The sequence below is a fragment of the Symphalangus syndactylus genome, chromosome 13 (assembly GCF_028878055.3).
Source record: "Symphalangus syndactylus isolate Jambi chromosome 13, NHGRI_mSymSyn1-v2.1_pri, whole genome shotgun sequence".
Taxonomy (NCBI): Eukaryota; Metazoa; Chordata; class Mammalia; order Primates; family Hylobatidae; genus Symphalangus; species Symphalangus syndactylus.
The window spans coordinates 114,046,082-114,063,621 of NC_072435.2; the positions used below are offsets into that span (position 1 = coordinate 114,046,082).

Consider the following 17,540-nt stretch of genomic DNA (forward strand, 5'->3'; position numbering starts at 1 on the left):
AAATACAAGGTCAAATTTTCAAATTTCCTAAATGGTCCCATAAATTTCTTTTATTCCATTTTTTTCTATATGAGTCCAAATTAGGTCCATCTGTCCAAATTTTGTTTTAATGGCAATAATGCAATATATTTTAAAAATTAAACTTAGAAGTTTTAATAAATTTAAATAATTAAATCTAATATAAAAACCAGATTAAGTTGCCCTAGCAGGGCAACGTTGATTATGTGTACTACAAATGTATGGACACATGATCAAGTTAAGCACTTAGGAGAAAAGGAGGGGAGGGTTGACTTCATTTATGCCTTTTATCAAAACACTTCCTTCATTCACAAGTTTTAATATGATTTTTATCAAGGAATTCCACTAAACCATGCTAACAAAACCCTTCTATGTTGGCTAGGTGTGGTGGCTAATGCCTGTAATAATCCCAGCACTTTGGGAGGCCCAGGCAGGTGGACTGCCTGAGCCCTGGAGTTGGAGAGCAGCCTGGGCAATATAGCGAGATCTAATGTCTACAAAAAATTAAAAAATTAACCAGGTGTGATGGCACACCTTGTAGCCCAGCTACTTGGGAGGCTGAGGCAGGAGGATTGCTTGAGCCCAGGAGGTCAAGGTTGCAGTGAGCTATGATTGTACTACAGGCATGAGTCACCACACCTGGCCATGAATTTCTATTAAAAATTTATGTTTTGATTAATAAATTTACTCCGCAATGAAATGCTATCTAGAATTTGCCAATAGATGTAGCAGGAACCACTGATAGTTTTTTTTTAAACCTAAGAAACACTATCTGAAGTTGATATGCAAATATTGCAAGACTTCTTAATTTCTCTCTCTTTTTTGGGAGACAGAGGCTTACTCTGTGGCCCAGGCTGGAGTGCAATGGCAGGATCGCCACTCACTATAGCCTTGACCTCCCACATGCAAGTGATCCTCCTGCCTCAGCCTCCCCAGTACCTGGGACTACAGGCACGTGCTACCTTGCCTGGCTAATTTTTGTATTTTTTGTAAAGACAGGGTTTCTCCATGTTGCCCTGGCTGGTCTCGAACTCCTGAGCTCAAGCAATCTGCTTGCCTCAGCCGGGAAAATTGCTGGCATTTCAGGCATGAGCCATAGAGCCCAGATGACTTTTTAATTTCTAACTGGGGTTTCAAATGTCCCAAAACAGAGTACCATGAGATATATTATACTGCATGTTTTATTTATTGATAGTACACAATTTTATATTACCTTGTCATGGCATAGTAAAAAGTCTGGCTTTAACTATGTTGATTTCTGCATGCTTCTGTGGATGACACATTTCTAACCTTTATTGTTTCAAATTTTAAATGAAATGTACTACTTTATTACTTGTATAACAAGGTATTTTCAACATGTCAAAGGAAATATTAGCTTTACCAACCTTTATGAAAGGATCAAAGTAAAGGCTATTTCATGTTGTGCTAATAAAACTTTTCCTGATCATACTTACATAGTAGTATCTGTTAACAAATTAGAACACAGCCTGTAGCTGTGAACAGATTGCTTCCTCGTGGTAGCTTTCTCACTGGAAACACCAATATTGTAGTAATACCAAAGCTGCCTACTCTGAGATGAGGAAGCCACATAATCGCTCCCAGCTCTGAAATCCTATGATTTCAAGTTAATTTCAAATGAAGGAGAAAGTATTTGGTCAAAGTAAAATAGTGAAAATGTTAAAAAAAAAAAAAAAAAAATTAGAGATCACAGAAGGTTTTGATTTTTTTGGTTTGCTTTTTGTTTTTTGAGACAGTCTCACTCTGTTGTCCAGGCAGTAGTGCAGTGGGAGGCTGAGACGGGCAGATCACCTGAGGTCAGGAGTTCAAGACCAGCCTGGCCAACGTGGTGAAACCCTGTCTCTACAAAAATACAAAAATTAGCCAGGCATGATGGCGGATGCCTGTAATCCCAGCTACTCAGGAGGGTGGGGTGGGAGAATTGCTTGAACCCAGGAGGCGGAGGTTGCAGTGAGCTCAGATTGCGCCACTGCACTCCAGCCTAGGCGACAGAGTGAGACCTTGTCTCAAAAAAAAAAAAAAAAAAAAAAAAAAGAAATTCATGAGTCTCAGTGCACTCTATGTAAGTGACCCTTTACATTAAACCTAGGAATCAGAATGCCCAGTAAAACAATTTAAGATACTAGTTGATCATTTGATATGTGCAGGGAACTGTATGGGGTGCATCTGCAAACTGCAGAATAAAGTATCAGAATGATACCAAATTAAATCATTAATACATTTAGTTTAAAGGAAGTACTTAAAGTCAGTAATTTAAATGTGAGAATTTTTGAGATTTAATTTTTGTTAACTCTATGAGTCTTATAAAAAATCCAGTAGAGGCTGGGCGCGGTGGCTCACACCTGTAATCCCAGCACTTTGGGAGGCCGAGGCAGGTGGATCACGAGATCAGGGGATCGAGACCATCCCGGCTAACACGGTGAAACCCTGTCTCTACTAAAAATACAAAAAATTAGCCGGGCGTGGTGGCAGGCGCCTGTAGTCCCAGCTACTCAGGAGGCTGAGGCAGGAGAATGGCGTGAACCTGGGAGGTGAAGCTTGCAGTGAGCTGAGATGGTGCCACTGTATTCCAGCCTGGGCGACAGCGCGAGACTGTCTCAAAAAAAAAAAAAAAAAAATCCACTAGAATTTATTGGTTCCAAGCTCTACAAGATTAAGAAAAGAAACAAAACACTGTGTGAATTTTACAAATTTAGAACATTGACAATGGTCTGACTTCAATCCTGTTTCTTTTATTGTTTAGATTGACTTCATTCATTTTCTCCCAGAGCCCCTAATGTACTGAGTCCTTTATCTTGTATGCAGTCTGAATTTTTTTCCTGATTTACCAAAATACAAAGATTCAAGCTCTTGATTATTTTAAAACAAGACAAAAGCATGTGTCATAGTAAATATATTCCACCTGATTCAGGTAAGGCAATTACAGAGTTGATTTGTTCAGTTACTACATAAAAGTGTAGGTGTAAATCTCTGTTAATATACAAAACAGAAGGCCACATTGTAACACATCCATTCATCTTGCCTGGCTCACAGGGGAGAAGCAGTGTTCACATCAACAATACCTATTCATATTTTGAGAATGATGGAAATCCCACCTAAGAAATGTGGTATCAACAATACCACTTTACAGCATGTTCAATAACGCAAAAAATACATGGCAATTGGAACTTTTTGATTTCACAGTCCTGTTTTTTTAATCACTTGCATTTACCTCTCTCTCCACTGTCTCAATTCATATTTGAAACGAACGGGAAAAACTTTGCAAAAGTAAAAAAAATAATAATAAGGCTTCCTCTTAACTGCAAAATAAATCATGACCAATTCATAATATCACTGTTAAAAATACTATTAACAGTGTTATGGCTTTAAAAATAATAGTACTTTATTTTCTGATAATTAATAATATTTATTTTTATTTTTCTCATGCTTTTTCAAAGTCTGGTGCCCCCTGTTGTATTTACACTTTATTTCTTTAGTCCTTTATTGAATCACCCAGCATGTCTTTGGTTAACTTCCTCTTGTTAATACACATGCCCTTCTTCACCTTGTCAATGCTAATTAGAACCTTAATCTGTTTTTCCAAGGTGTTAGCCAGTTAAAGGATCACTAGCAAATTTCATGAGGTTAGTCTACTGAATCACTTACTTATTAAGCAAAGTGTTAAAAAACCAACCTTACTGGACCATATCCATTTTCTGGAAGCAGCTCCCACTAAAATTGTATTTATATTTAGTGTAGTGACATAAATTTGAAGTAAGACTTTTACTAAGATGGGAATGAAATGTCTATTTTTTAAGGCCAATCAGGATAGAAACTTAAAAAATAATACAAAGTAGAATAGACTAAATTAAGGAGGGTGAAATATAGTCTTTAGAATGGATAAGCAATATTCATTAATTAAATGCCTGTAATAACTGGTTACTTTGGACAAATTCAACATTTCTCCTATCTTAAGGATGATCTTAAAAGGGTTCATAACCAAGAAGTTTGAATGCAAAATGAACAAAATAAAAAAATCCTGAATAGGCAGGAATAGAAGAGGAAGGAAGGCTGGTGATAGTCTAAGAGAAGACTTGTAGCAGGAGCTCCTGTAGAGCAGATGAAGACCAAGGAAAAAGCCATGTGTTTGGGGAGACAAGTGCATGCCTTCAAGCCCTGGCTGCTCAAAAGAAATGTCAGACACTGGCTTATGATTCTGGTGGGTGGAGAAAAAAAAAGACATGTTCTCAAGCTATGAGTGCCTCTGTCAGGACATACAATATAATAATGCTGCTCACCCATCCTGCTTGAAAAAAAAAAATGAACTCATGCTCCTGGAAACCAAGTTCTTATGGTCTACCTGCTGTAGAATCTCCTTATAACTGGAAAGAAACCAAGAGTTGTATTGGAGACAGATATTGATTAAGGAGCAACTTAGAACACCTTGTAAGAATAAAGACTAAGAAAAAAAATCCACTTTGAAAAATCCATGCAACAATGCATGCAGGCTTGAAAATGAAATGGAAGAAGTATATTTAGAGACAGATGAGTATTGATATGGTAATGACATACTGTTAAAGTAAAAGAAATATAGCAGCATAGAAAACAATATGTGTACTATAACTGTCCTAATTACTATTTCTAAAAATACTTTACCTAAAAAAAGTCTGAAAGGCTGTCAAAAAATATCTAGGTATAGAATATAAATTTTATTTTGTTCTAACTACTCACACGTATTTTTTATTTATTAAAGCAAAAAGCATGTATTACTTGTATAGCTATTAAAAATATACGAAAAGAACTATCTTGGGTCAGGGACTTCTCACTACTTTGTTGGGAAGAGGAGAAAGGGTTAAGAGTATGAGGGAGGTCTTAGCTTCCATATCTACTCATTTACTAACAAGTCTTTTAGTTGGAAACTCCCAACATCAGGACTGATAAAGAACTGATTTGGCAACATCTTAAAACAGGGAAATTATAATTTCAAAGTGACATATATTTGTCATTACTTTCAATGAGATGAATAATTGTACAGTGTGCCTGCTAAGCTATAGAACATATTACTAATAAATTTCTATTCTATAGAAAATACAAAATATTGTTTTTGGGCATCTTTTAGAAAGAATAAAACATTTATACAAAAATTTCAAACTGAGGGTTATAAACTAATTTTTAAACAAAATACTGTACTTGAGTTCCCACTATTATTAACACTCAAAATACACAGCTTGAATAACTAGCAGAAATGTGGACTCAACAGGCTTAACTGGTAGTCTATATAATTACATCACATAGCTATGTTTTGGAAGGCAAATGCATTTAAAAGCATAGGCAAAGATATGTTCAATGCATAGCTAAAAGAATGAAACATTTATACAGAACAGAAAGTTTAATCTTTCTACATATGCCTGAGATAACTCAAGGTATTTTCTAAATCTAACTTGTCTATCTGTAGTTACTACTCTATCTGTAGGTACTACTAAGCAATAATAGTATAAATTTTACAGTGAAGCCATTATGTAAGCTTTCTCAATTTAAAAATTTCTCTGTATATGCATTTGTCTTCCTCCTTCAGTTTTCCTTTATCAGGCCAAGCACTTCTCTCCAACAACAGGCCTTTTTTCTTTTTTTAGACCAGGTCTCGCTCTGTCACCCAGGCTAGAGTGCAGTGGCATGATCATGATCCTGGCTCACTGAAGCCTTGACTGCCCGTGCTCAAGTGATCCTCCACCTCAGCCTCCTGAGTAGCTGAGACCACAGGCACGTGTCACCACGCCCAGCTAATTTTTTTTTTTAAATTATCATTTGTAGAGATGAGGTCTCACTTTATTGCCCAGGCTAGGCTTGAACTCCTGGGCTCTGGCAATCCTCCTGCTTAGGCCTCCCCAAGTGCTGGGATTACAGGTGTGAGCCACAAGGCCCAGCCCAAATGACACCTTAATTCTTTATCCTATTACCTTCTCACTTCATTAATGCACCCCTCTCATTTGTCTTCAATCTGCAGTTGCTTCCTCTCTCTCAGCTCCTCCTTTTGGCCTACAGCATGCTCAAGGTATCCTTTATTGAGGGGAGGAGGGGGAGCTTGTCCTGACAGGAAGATACTCTGGCAACTCACTGGCTCCAGAGTAGAGTCCTCTCAGGTCATGTCCTTCCATACCCTCTATGCCGCATCTCCTTGCAAGGTTGTTTCTTGGTTTGTGTGGCACTGTCCTCTAGGAGTTTCTTTCCAACCCACCTCTCCTGGCTTATCCTACTTCTCCCAACCTCTTAACACAAAATTCTGTGCTGAGCTTCCTCTCTCTACCCTGCACTTTCTCTCATTTATCTGATTCACTCCTATTCTTTCAGCTCTCTATGCCAAGCCGTTAATGCCCTCAATAAATCTCTCACAAGCTGCTTTTCTCCTTTTCCATTGAGGCTGTCCTAGTTCCAGAACCTCACTACTAGTCCAAGTTCTCATTCTCAATTTCTTTCTTCCTTTAAGTCATTCTACAAACTATTGATAGAGTAATCTTTCAAAGGCTCTGATTGCATCAGTCTTTTCTATTCAAATATCTTAAATGGTTCCTCACTATCTACTATTCAAAGTTCAAACCTCTTGTTATGTGGCTCTAAGGCTTTTTTGATTTGCCACTATCCCTGAATATCCTACATTTTGTTCACTATGTCTGTAGGCCAAAAAATACATTGATTATGTCCACCACACCTGCTGAAAAGGTATCCACAATTCAAGACTCAGTTCAAACTCCATCTCCGTATTACCCCATCACCCTAGTACGGAAGTAATCTCTTCCTTCTTCATGTATAGAAAGTACTGACAGCTTCTTGTTGACCTTGATGTCATTCTATCTTGCTTTTAAAGGACGTGGACTTTTCTTAATTCCATTAACTGAATATGACTTACATCAGGATTCTTATTTGCTTTCCATAGTGCCTTCAATGGAGGAGGCAGTGTTAAACACAGACTATTCATCTGGAATTAAAGACTACTTGTCCAGCATCTGAGCTAAAGTCTGCTTCTGCCTTCTTTCTTTCTTTTTTTTTTGAGACGGAGTCTTGCTCTGTCACCCAGGCTGGAGTGCAGTGGCACAATCTCGGGTCACTGCAAGCTCCGCCTCCTGGGTTCACACCATTCTCCTGCCTCAGCCTCCCGAGTAGCTCGGACTACAGGCGCCCGCCACCACGCCCGGCTAATTTTTTGTATTTTTAGTAGAGACAGGGTTTCACTGTGTTAGCCAGGATGGTCTCGATCTCCTGACCTCGTGATCCACCCGTCTCAGCCTCCCAAAGTGCTGGGATTACAGGTGTAAGCCACTGCGCCTGGCCTCTGCCTTATTTCTGAAGAAAAGATATGGGATAAAATTAGCTAAATACACAATATTATGTGTGTTTTTGTGAGGGGTGGGGGAGGGATAAATGCTGAATAAATGACTCAAATAATTTCTTTTTTTTTTTTTTTTTTTTTTTTTTTGAGAACGGGTCTCACTCTTGTTGCCCAGGCTGGAGGGCAGTGGTGCGTTCTTGGCCCACTGCAACCTCTGCCTCCCAGATTCAAGCAATTCTCCTGCCTCAGGCTCTTGAGTAGCTGGGATTACAGGTGCTCGCCACCACACCCAGCTAATTTTTGTATTTTTAGTAGAGTTGGGGTTTCACCATGTTACCCAGGCTGGTCTCAAACTCCTGACCTCAGGTGACCGCCCGCCCTGGCCTCCCAAAGTGCTGGGATTACAGGCATGAGCCACTGTGCTGGCTGATTCCAATCATTTCAAAGCATTTTCATTTTAATTATTTTACAAAAAGTTATTATAAGCAATTGCACTCTAAGTATATACCCAAGAGAATGGAAAAATATGTTCATTTAAAAACCTGTATATTTACAGTCACAGAAGCATTATTAATAGCCAAAAAGTAGAAGCAACCAAAATATCCATCAACTCTTGAATAATCAGAATGTGGCACATAGATATAATGAAATATTATTTGGCCATAAAAAGGAATCGTCACTGATGTACGCTACAATGTGGATGAATCTTGAAACATTATGCCAAGTGAAGATGTCAGACACAAAAAGACACATATTGTCTTGTTCCATTTATACAAAATGTCCAGAGTAGGCAAATCCATAGAGACAGAAAGTAAATTAGTGCTTACCAGGGGTTGGGGATAATTGAGAGTGGCTGCTAACAGGTACAAAACTCTTTTTGGTATAATGAAAATGTTCTAGAGTTAGTGGTGAGGGTTGTAAAAACATCACAAATATACTAAAAACCTGAATTTTATACTTTAAAAAGGTAAGTTTTATATCATAAAATTTTATCTAAATTAAAAAAAACAAAAAACAGTTATTAGTTTCATCCCCCAAGTGACAGCTTCAATTTGTGGTATAAAGGAAAAGAGCTCTGACCTTTCAATTAGCAAATCTAGGTTTAAGCCAAGTCACTTAACTCTCTTACTTAACTGTGGCATCTTTAGGATGCGGCTAAACTTCTCTAAGCCTTCATAACCTCATCTACAAAGTGAGGATATAATGCCTTACAAAGTCACTGTGAGACTCACAATGTAACATAAAATTATTATTTCAAATGAATAAAATCTTAGTTATTTTGTATGCCTAAAATGATTTTTTAAAAATCCTAAACTGTGTTGAATAGTCCATAACTTCACTGAATAGTCCACAACTTTTTACTGTTGCCATGTTATCTAACCAGCTTTTGTATTGTCATATACGAATGACATCTTGGGGCTACGTAGCACTTATCCTGTAGGCACTAATAGAACAGTACAGAGTTATTTAATTCTAATCTTCACAATGAGGGGTACATGGCACAACAGTTATAAACATAGGCACAGAATTGAGTTTAAGTCCAGGTTCTGCCACAGATCTTGAACAAACCACCTAACCTCTCTGAACATCAATATACGCCCCTGTAAAGTCTATTTAAGAATATGTGTGTGAATCTACACAAATATCCATTATAGAGGTTCGTTGAGATACTCATTATATAAAAAGCATATATTGTAATACCTAGCACCTAACAAGCACTCATTCAACCATTGTTATTGTTGTTGTCCATCCTGTGGAGTAACAAGTTTAAATGACTGGTCTTCAGCTACAAGACAAATTTGAGGCCAGGCATGGTGACTCACGCCTGTAATCCCAGCACTTTGGGAGGCTGAAGCGGGTGGATCACCTGAGGTCAGGAGTTCGAGACCAGCTTGGTCAACATGGTGAAACTCTGTCTCTACTAAAAATACAAAAAATTAGCTGGGTATGGTGGTGTGGTGGGCACCTGTAATCCCAGCTACTCAGGAGGCTGAGGCAGGAGAATCTCTTGAACCTGGGAGGTGGAGGTTGCAGTGAGCCGAGGTCATGCCATTGTATTCCAGCCTGGGCAACAAAACCAAAACTCCGTCTCAAAAAAAGAAAAAGAAAAAGAAAAAAAAGCCAGGCGCGGTGGTTCACGCCTGTAATCCCAGCACTCTGGGAGGCTGAGGCAGGTGGATCACTTGAGATCAGGAGTTTGAGACCACCCTGGCCAACATGGTGAAACCCCGTCTCTACTAAAAATACAAAAATTGGCCAGGCGTGGTGGCACATGCCTGTAATCCCAGCTACTTGGGAGGCTGAGGCACGAGAATCACTTGAAGCCGGGAAGTGGAGGCTGCAGTGAACTGAGACTGCACCACTGCACTCCAGCCTAGGCGACAGAGTGAAACTCTGTCTCAAGAAAAGAAATAAAAAAAAAAAAAAAGAAATCTGAGGCATAACTAGGAATAGAGGAGTAGTTTGTATACTTGTTTAGGTAACTAGAACAGAGGATGAATCAGTGCCCTTCCTATGTGTTTTTCTAGCATCATATGGGTCTCTGCAGCATTGCTGTACCTAAATAGTTTAATTGTTTCCTTATTAGTTAAGGAAGAAACACAGTCCTATTCAGCAGTAGTCCAAGGCTTGACCTGAGTAGATGCTCTGTAAATGTTTATTGAGTAAATAAATGGACAAAGAGTATGGTGTTACTGGCTGCATCTATAGCCAAGCATCAAAACAAACTCAAAGCATTAACTAGACATTTTCAAATATCCATACTCTTACATATATAAAACATTTTGCATTTTAAAAGTTGTCATTTAGGTGTCCTATAAGCTCCTTGGCATCAATACAAAGGAAAGTATATATTATTTAAAAAGATGGGAGACTGATTATAACACCCAATTGAAGTAATAACTATTCCTATCTTTAAGCATCTGAATATATACTTTGTCTTGCCTAACAGAATTCCCTAATAGTTTTTGCAGGACACACCTTCACAGAGCCTAACCTTATAACACAGTAGGCACTTAATTGTACTTAGGTTACTTAAATAATTGGGTAAAAATGCTTCTTGGTTGTGTAAAATTAAATGATTATATTTAATCTATAGTTCTATAGGATGGAAAGCTGTTATTATCAAAACTGTATCTCTCCAATGGCAGCTGGCTATATCACTTTAATACCAGCACTTTGGGAGGCCAAGGCAGGTGGATCACGAGGTCAGGTGATCGACACCAGCCTGACCAACACGGTGAAACCCCGTCCCTACTAAAAATACAAAAATTAGCCGGGCATGGTGGCATGCGCCTGTAATCCCAGCTACTCAGGAGGCTGAGGCAGGGAGAATCGCTTGAACCTGGGAGGCGGAGGTTGCAGTGAGCCAAGATTGCACCACTGCACTCTAGCCTGGGCAACACAGCGAGACTCTGTCTCAAAAAAAAAAAAACCATATATATAAATATATGTGTGTATGTGTATCTGTACACATACACATACACACATATATAGTTTCTCATAAAGAAAAGCAAACATATCAATCTGTAACAAATCTGTAACAATCTGTAACAAAACTGTCTTCATTTGTCTCACATTTTTCTGTAAATGAGGTGACAGACTGGACCCAAATAGGAAAAATATTCAGGTCCCTTCAACATTACTATATTACTAGGGTTACTGATTTTATTTTATTTACTTTTTGAGAGAGAGTCTCACTCTGTTGCCCAGGCTGAAGTGCTGTGGCACAATCTTGGCTCACTGCAACTTCCACCACTGGGGTTCAAGCAATTCTCCTGCCTCAGCCTCCCAAGTAGCTGGGATTACAGGTGTGCGCCACCATGCCCGGTTAGTTTTGTATTTTTAGTAGAGACAAGGTTTCACCATGTTGGTTGGGCTGGTCTCGAACTCCTGACCTCAGGTGATCCATTTACCTCGACCTCCCAAAGTGTTGGGATTACAGGAGTGAGCCACTGTGCCCGGCCTGAGTTGACTTTAGATAAGCAGGATGAAATACATTTACTATTTTTTCTTTCTCTTCAAAATCAGTTTCCTCCACATTATGCTAGAACTGTGAAAGATTTAGCTAAAAGATACAGTGTTTGTATTCAAAATGTTTACATTAGTGAAGATACAAGAGTGTGTGATAGAAGACACTACATACGTTTTTGTTCATTGGTTTGCTAAATTAAAATCACCTGAGAATTTGCAGGAAAATAGTAGGAGTAGGAAAAGCATACAACACCAAGTACACTTTACACAGGATCTTGAAGGAATGGTAAAATCTGAGTAGGCAGCGAGAAGCTCCAAGCAAGGGCTTTTTGGGTGAAGTAAAAGGCAGAGACCTGAATGAGTTTGGTGTGTTTGAGAGACTGACTTCAATAGAACAGAAATAATAGGCCCAAGATCATAGGAAATGAAGCTGGATAAATAGTGTACAGGCAAATCAGAAAGGGTGTTGAAAGTCAAGCAGAAGAAGTTAGATTTAACATAGTGGAAAACAGGGAACCACTGAAGCTCTCTGAAAAGGGAGTGACATGCTAGAAGTAGCATTTAAAGAAGATTCATCATGATGATTTGGAAAAAAGAGACTGAAATAAAGGCAGGCCACTGTGGTAGTCCAGGAACGAGGCAATAAGGGTCTGAATAGGAAAGGTGCATGAGGTACAGTGCATTTTACAAGCGATGTAATGAGCCTTGAAACTATTATGTTAGAAATTCTCAGAAACAAGGAAAAACATGGAATAAGCCAGGAGCTGGCTAGGAAACAAAGGGGTTACATTACAGATTAACACTCTGAAATTTTAAACACTAGAAGTATATTCACAATGGCTAAACATTTTTTTTTTTCAAGTATCCTATAAGGAGTTTCCTTGTTTGGTCTAGTGAATTGACTGTGGGTGTCCCCTAAATTTCACATCTGTTTTGCTAACACATCCCTATGAAAATCTGCTTATGTAAGAATTAGTTTTAATATTTTCAATATATCAACAAAGTTAACTGACCCAATACAAGATATGAACCCTAGAGTCTCAGATGGTGAGAAAAGAAAACATTCTTTATGCAGTAGTTGCCCTTATGTGTGGGGAATATGTTCTAGAAAATCCAGTGGATTTATGAAACCATAAATAGTACGGAACTCTATATATACTATTTCCTTTCCTATACATACGCAAATACAATGAAGCTTAATTTATAAATTAGCCACAATACTCTTGCACTTTGGGGCCATTATTAAGTAAAATCAGGGTTACTTGAACACAAGCACTGAAGTACCACAGCAGTCAATGTGATAACCAAGACAACCAGCTACTAAGTGACGAATAGGCAGTTAGCATCTACAGTGTAAATAGGCTGGACAAAGGGATAATTCATTTCCCTGGCTAGAAGGAGTAGGTCAGCAGGAGATTTCATCGCACTACTCAAAAGGGTAGGCAATTTAAAACTCATGAATAGGGCCAGGCACAGTGGCTCATGCCTGTAATCCCAGCACTTTGGGAGGCCAAGGCCAGAGGATCACTTGAGGCCAGACCAGATTTGGCTATGTCCCCACCCAAATCTCATCTTGAATTGTAGCTCCCACAATTCCCAAGTGTTGTGGGAGGAACTCAGTGGGAGGTGAGTGAATCATGGGGGAGGGTCTTTCCCATGCTGTTCTTGTGATAGTGAATAAGTCTCATGAGATCTGATGGTTTTATCAGGGGGAGTTTCTCCGCACAAGCTCTCTTTTTTTGCCTGCTGCCATCCATGTAAGACGTGACTTGCTCCTCCCTGCCTTCCGCCATGATTGTGAGGCCTCCCAAGCCATGTGGAACTGTGAGTCCATTAAACCTCTTTCCTGTATAAATTACCCAGCCTCAGATATGTCTTTATTAGCAGCGTGAAAACAAACTAATACATCCTGTCGCTACAAATTTTTTTTTTAAATTAGCTATCTGGGAGGCCAAGGCAGGAGGGTCCCTTGAGTCTAGGAGTTTGAGGCTGAGGCTGTGGTGAGCTATGATCGCACCACTGCACTCCAGCCTAGGTGGCAAAGTGAGACTCTGTCCCAAAATAAATAAATAAAATAAGACTCATGAATGCTTTATTTCTGCAATTTTCCACTTTAGTATTTTTAGACCACAGTTCACCATGAGTAATTAAAACCACAGAAAGCAAGACTGAGGATAAGAGGAGACTATTGTATTCAAATATACATGTAAATATCTATGTTCCATTGTCACCAAAACAATTTTTTTTAGCTGATCTAAAATCTTAAGACATAGTCCTAACTTTATCTGAGTGGTGCACTCAGAAAACAAACACACTCTACTGAGAAAATAACATTTTAAGAAATCAACACTTCACCATGTTGTTTCCTGAGCTGTTTCATCAAATTGGGAGGAAATGATCTCAATTGAAACAAAATGAAAAATGTTACTAAAGTGAAATTTGTCAGATTATATAATCATTATGATGAATAATTATTAAATCTACAGTCAATCCCCGTCTCCTTCTTCCCATCCCCTTGGAATGGGTAGTACACGATGTGGTAAGAGGAAGGGCATAAATAAGATCGGTGGATTTCATCCCTGTGTTCCCTGGTACTTTCTAAATACTTCTATTATTATAAGGCTGATTTTATTATCTATATATAATGCCATGTGTTGTTATATCTCTTTCCATGATCATTTTCTGGTGAAGCTATGAATGAGAACTGAAATATCCAAAAATGGCAAAAATAAGCATAACTATTCTTGCACATTGAGCTCTTCCTTTACAGTGTGTGGCCAAAATTATGCCTTTCATACATTATTTCATTTAATCCTCACAACAATCCTGTGAGGTAGGTATTATAATTATATCAATTTTATAGAAGAAGAAACAGGTTTTGGGGAGGTTAAGGGATTTGTGCAAAGTCACAAAGCTAGTAGGTGGCAGACATGTTTATCTGCCACATTCTTATTAAACATTAAACTATCCTGCCAATCCCAAACCTATGTGATAGAAACTGAAAGTAAGAAATACCAGAAACCTGGATATGCTGCTGATCGTGTAAAAGAATTAGGGAAGGGCATCAATTCTAAGAATTGTGTGATACAAATGATAGATTCCTTGACTCACTTCCAATCTTTCCTTGAACTGAAAACATGGCATTCCATTCCTGAAGGAGAATGGGACACTACTATGCACTAGGAATGTAACTGTCCCCTCCCCTCTTTTAGTAGGGTAACTTGCATTACTATTTGATGGTATTGACAGGATCTCAATATCTTCTCAATTTGGTCACTTTTTTTTTTGTTTTTTTTTTTGTTTTTTTTTTTTGAGATGGAGTCCCGCTCTGTCGCCAAGGTTGGAGTGCAGTGGTGCAATCTTGGCTAACTGCAACCTTCGCCTCCCAGGTTCAAGTGATTCTCATGCCTCAGCCTTCCGAGTAACTGGGATTACAGATTTATACCACCACGCCCAGCCAATTTTTGTATTTTCAGTAGAGACGGGGCATCATCATGTTGGCCAGGGTGGTTTCAAATTCCTGGCCTCAAGTGATACTCCAACCTCAGCCTCCCAAAGTGCTGGGATTATAGGCATCAGCAACCATGCCCGGCCTCAATTTGGTCACATTAAAAAAAATGATATGGCCATGTGCAGTGGCTCACACCTGTAATCCCAGAGCTTTGGGAGGCAGAGGCAGGAGGATCTCAGGATTTTGAGACCAGCCTAGGCAACACAGCAAGACTCCCTCTTTACAAAAAAAAAAGAAACTTTAAAAAATTAGCCAGGCATGGTGGCACATGCCTGTAGTCTCGGCTACTGGGGAGGCTGAGGCAGGAGGATCACTTGAGCTCAGGAGTTCCAGGCTGCAGTGAGCTATGACTGTGCCACTGCACTCCAACCTGGGTGACAGCGTGAGACTCTATCTCTAAATCAATAAATAAGCAAGCTACTACTTAGATCAGCCAGTTTAAGACTAACTAGGTTGGTTGGTGACATAATGATTTCTTAATAGAATATCTAGTGACCCGAGCAACTTGCATAACTCCTACCAGTGAAACTAACCTTTAAAAAATGTTCTTAGTACATGAAATGTATTCATAAGATACTTCTAAAAATAACTCCCCACTGTAATTCCCTCCTTATGCATCTGGGCAGAGATGTCATATTTCCTTCACAAAGCTTCCTTTTATGTTGCAACAGTAAGAATCTCAATTTCAAGCTAAACCAGAACAATCTAGAACTATAAACTTTTTCATAAGACATGATTATTTGTATTAGTATGCTATATTTTATATAAATTGTCCACATGTGATGGGACATCCTTACATTTTAACTCAGAACTATTTTTAACTAGAAAATAAAGCAGTTGTAGTTTTAAATTCTGTCATCCTTCCCTCGTCTTTTTTCTGCTAACACGTGGCTTTCCACAAAAGGGTCAGTGTGATCTTTGCAGATCAGAGATAAGGAATATGGCCACAATAAACTATAGAAGGTTAAGCACATTTTAAGTAATTCAGGAGTTTAAAACTTGTTATCTATGTATAAAACAAGCAAACAGTTATAAGTGGTTAAATAAACACGTACAAATTAATAGGACGCAGTTTGTAACTTCTACTTTTCCCTTCAACGAGTGTCATTTTGGCAGGCAGCCATATAATCTGCAATAATCTGTCATCATGAAGCACCACCCACTTCCTCTGCTTCACCCCCATCCAAGCTATGACTGGGATATTTCTGGACTGCTAATATAACATTCAGACAATCATAAAAGGCCTCTCTATGCAAGCTGAAATTTACATAATTTGTACTTTTAAGTTTTAAACATGCATAAATCTTAGGGAAAAAGCACATGCTATATAACATCACATTTTAAAGATTATTTGACGCTTAAAATTTCCTTTTTCATACATTAGAAAGAATAGCGCCCCCCATTAGTAATATCCACTGCAATGCTTCTTAAATGAAAACATCCTATGCATAATTATAAGATTTAATTTACACATTTAACCTGCACAGTATTATGAGTCTCGATATCACATTCACATGTTAGCATATGCATTTCATTTAAACCTCATTCCAAGAGACTAGTGAAGTTGGTAAAGAAATTAAGGTAGCTTTCCTGATTTATAACATATTTTGCATTAACTTTTTAACACACAAATGATGACATGTCAAAAAAAGTATCTGTTTTCCTACTTTAAATTCATTTTATGGACTACAGTAGTCACATAAATTGTTAATAACCTAATGGCCAACATGTTTTATTTTTATACTTTAATAAGTAGCTAACTCTATGTATTAAATTGATTTAAAAAGTTACACAACAAAATAAATGTGACCAAACCCTCTGACTTTTCTGTCTCTAAATTTGGTATTACATTCAAGAAACTGCTCTGCTTTCTATACTATTTTCCCTTTCTGTGAATGAAGAAAAATAGGAGGCAGGCTTGTTACTTTTAAAGATCTCTAGGATGAATAGTGTGCCACTTTGAGTAGCTTGATTGTGAAATGTTGTTTTAAAGTAATAATATCATTCATTAGCATAAACTGCATCCATTTAAGATGACCTTCAGTATATTTCAGGTTTTTTGTTTAAAAGACTCTTCTGACAAAATTTTAGTATTGTATTTGATGCTCAGCATTTACCTTAGTTATTCAGGAGAAAGAAAAAAATTAAATTTTTTTGAAAAATTGCCACTTTTATTTGTAGATTAACAAAGTACAAATTAAATAGAGCACATGAATCCAATGACTTTTGAGGTTGATTACTCTCAGCTGGACTTTGAGCTAAGGCCATAAATATTTCACATGAAATTCAACAGAATTTACTCATTTTTTTTTAACAGTGTTTAGACACAAACCATATTTATAATAAAACATTAAATGTAAAATAAAATGCCAATGACACTTACTCACAGTAGATCTCAAATGCATGTCCTATATTTCCAGTTCAACATACTAAAGACTTTAAAAATTCCGTATTTAGCTACAACAAGCAATACGATTTCCCCAGAGACGGCTTCATTTAAAAAATTGCCTCTTCCTCACAGTAAAGAAAAAACTGAACTTAAGTTATAAGAACACCCCAGGCAATCAGCACCTTCATCCCGAGAAAGGAAGTTATTACAGACACTTAGTTTTATAAGTGAGGCTTAAAGAGTACTTCCTGGTCAGACAGCTAACGTCAACAGCAATTTATACAGTTTTGCATTTCGACATTTTAGAAAGAACTCTCTAAAAATTTTTC

The 17,540-nt window shown here is 38.0% G+C and overlaps 1 protein-coding gene across 12 annotated transcripts in view; it reads right to left on the minus strand.

Annotated features, from left to right (window-relative positions):
* TAOK3 (TAO kinase 3) overlaps positions 1 to 17,540 on the minus strand; it is a 229,242-nt gene that overhangs the window by 197,873 nt on the left and 13,829 nt on the right. For 2 of the 12 annotated variants that reach the window (XM_063614551.1, XM_063614555.1), the window contains exon 1: positions 17,210 to 17,421. The exons of 7 other annotated variants lie outside the window; for them this stretch is intronic. The gene's annotated coding sequence lies outside the window, so the exon portion shown is untranslated. Of the gene's footprint in view, positions 1 to 17,205; positions 17,528 to 17,540 lie in introns of those variants that run through there. 3 more of the 12 variants (XM_063614550.1, XM_055235585.2, XM_063614553.1) reach the window with 3 other exon arrangements.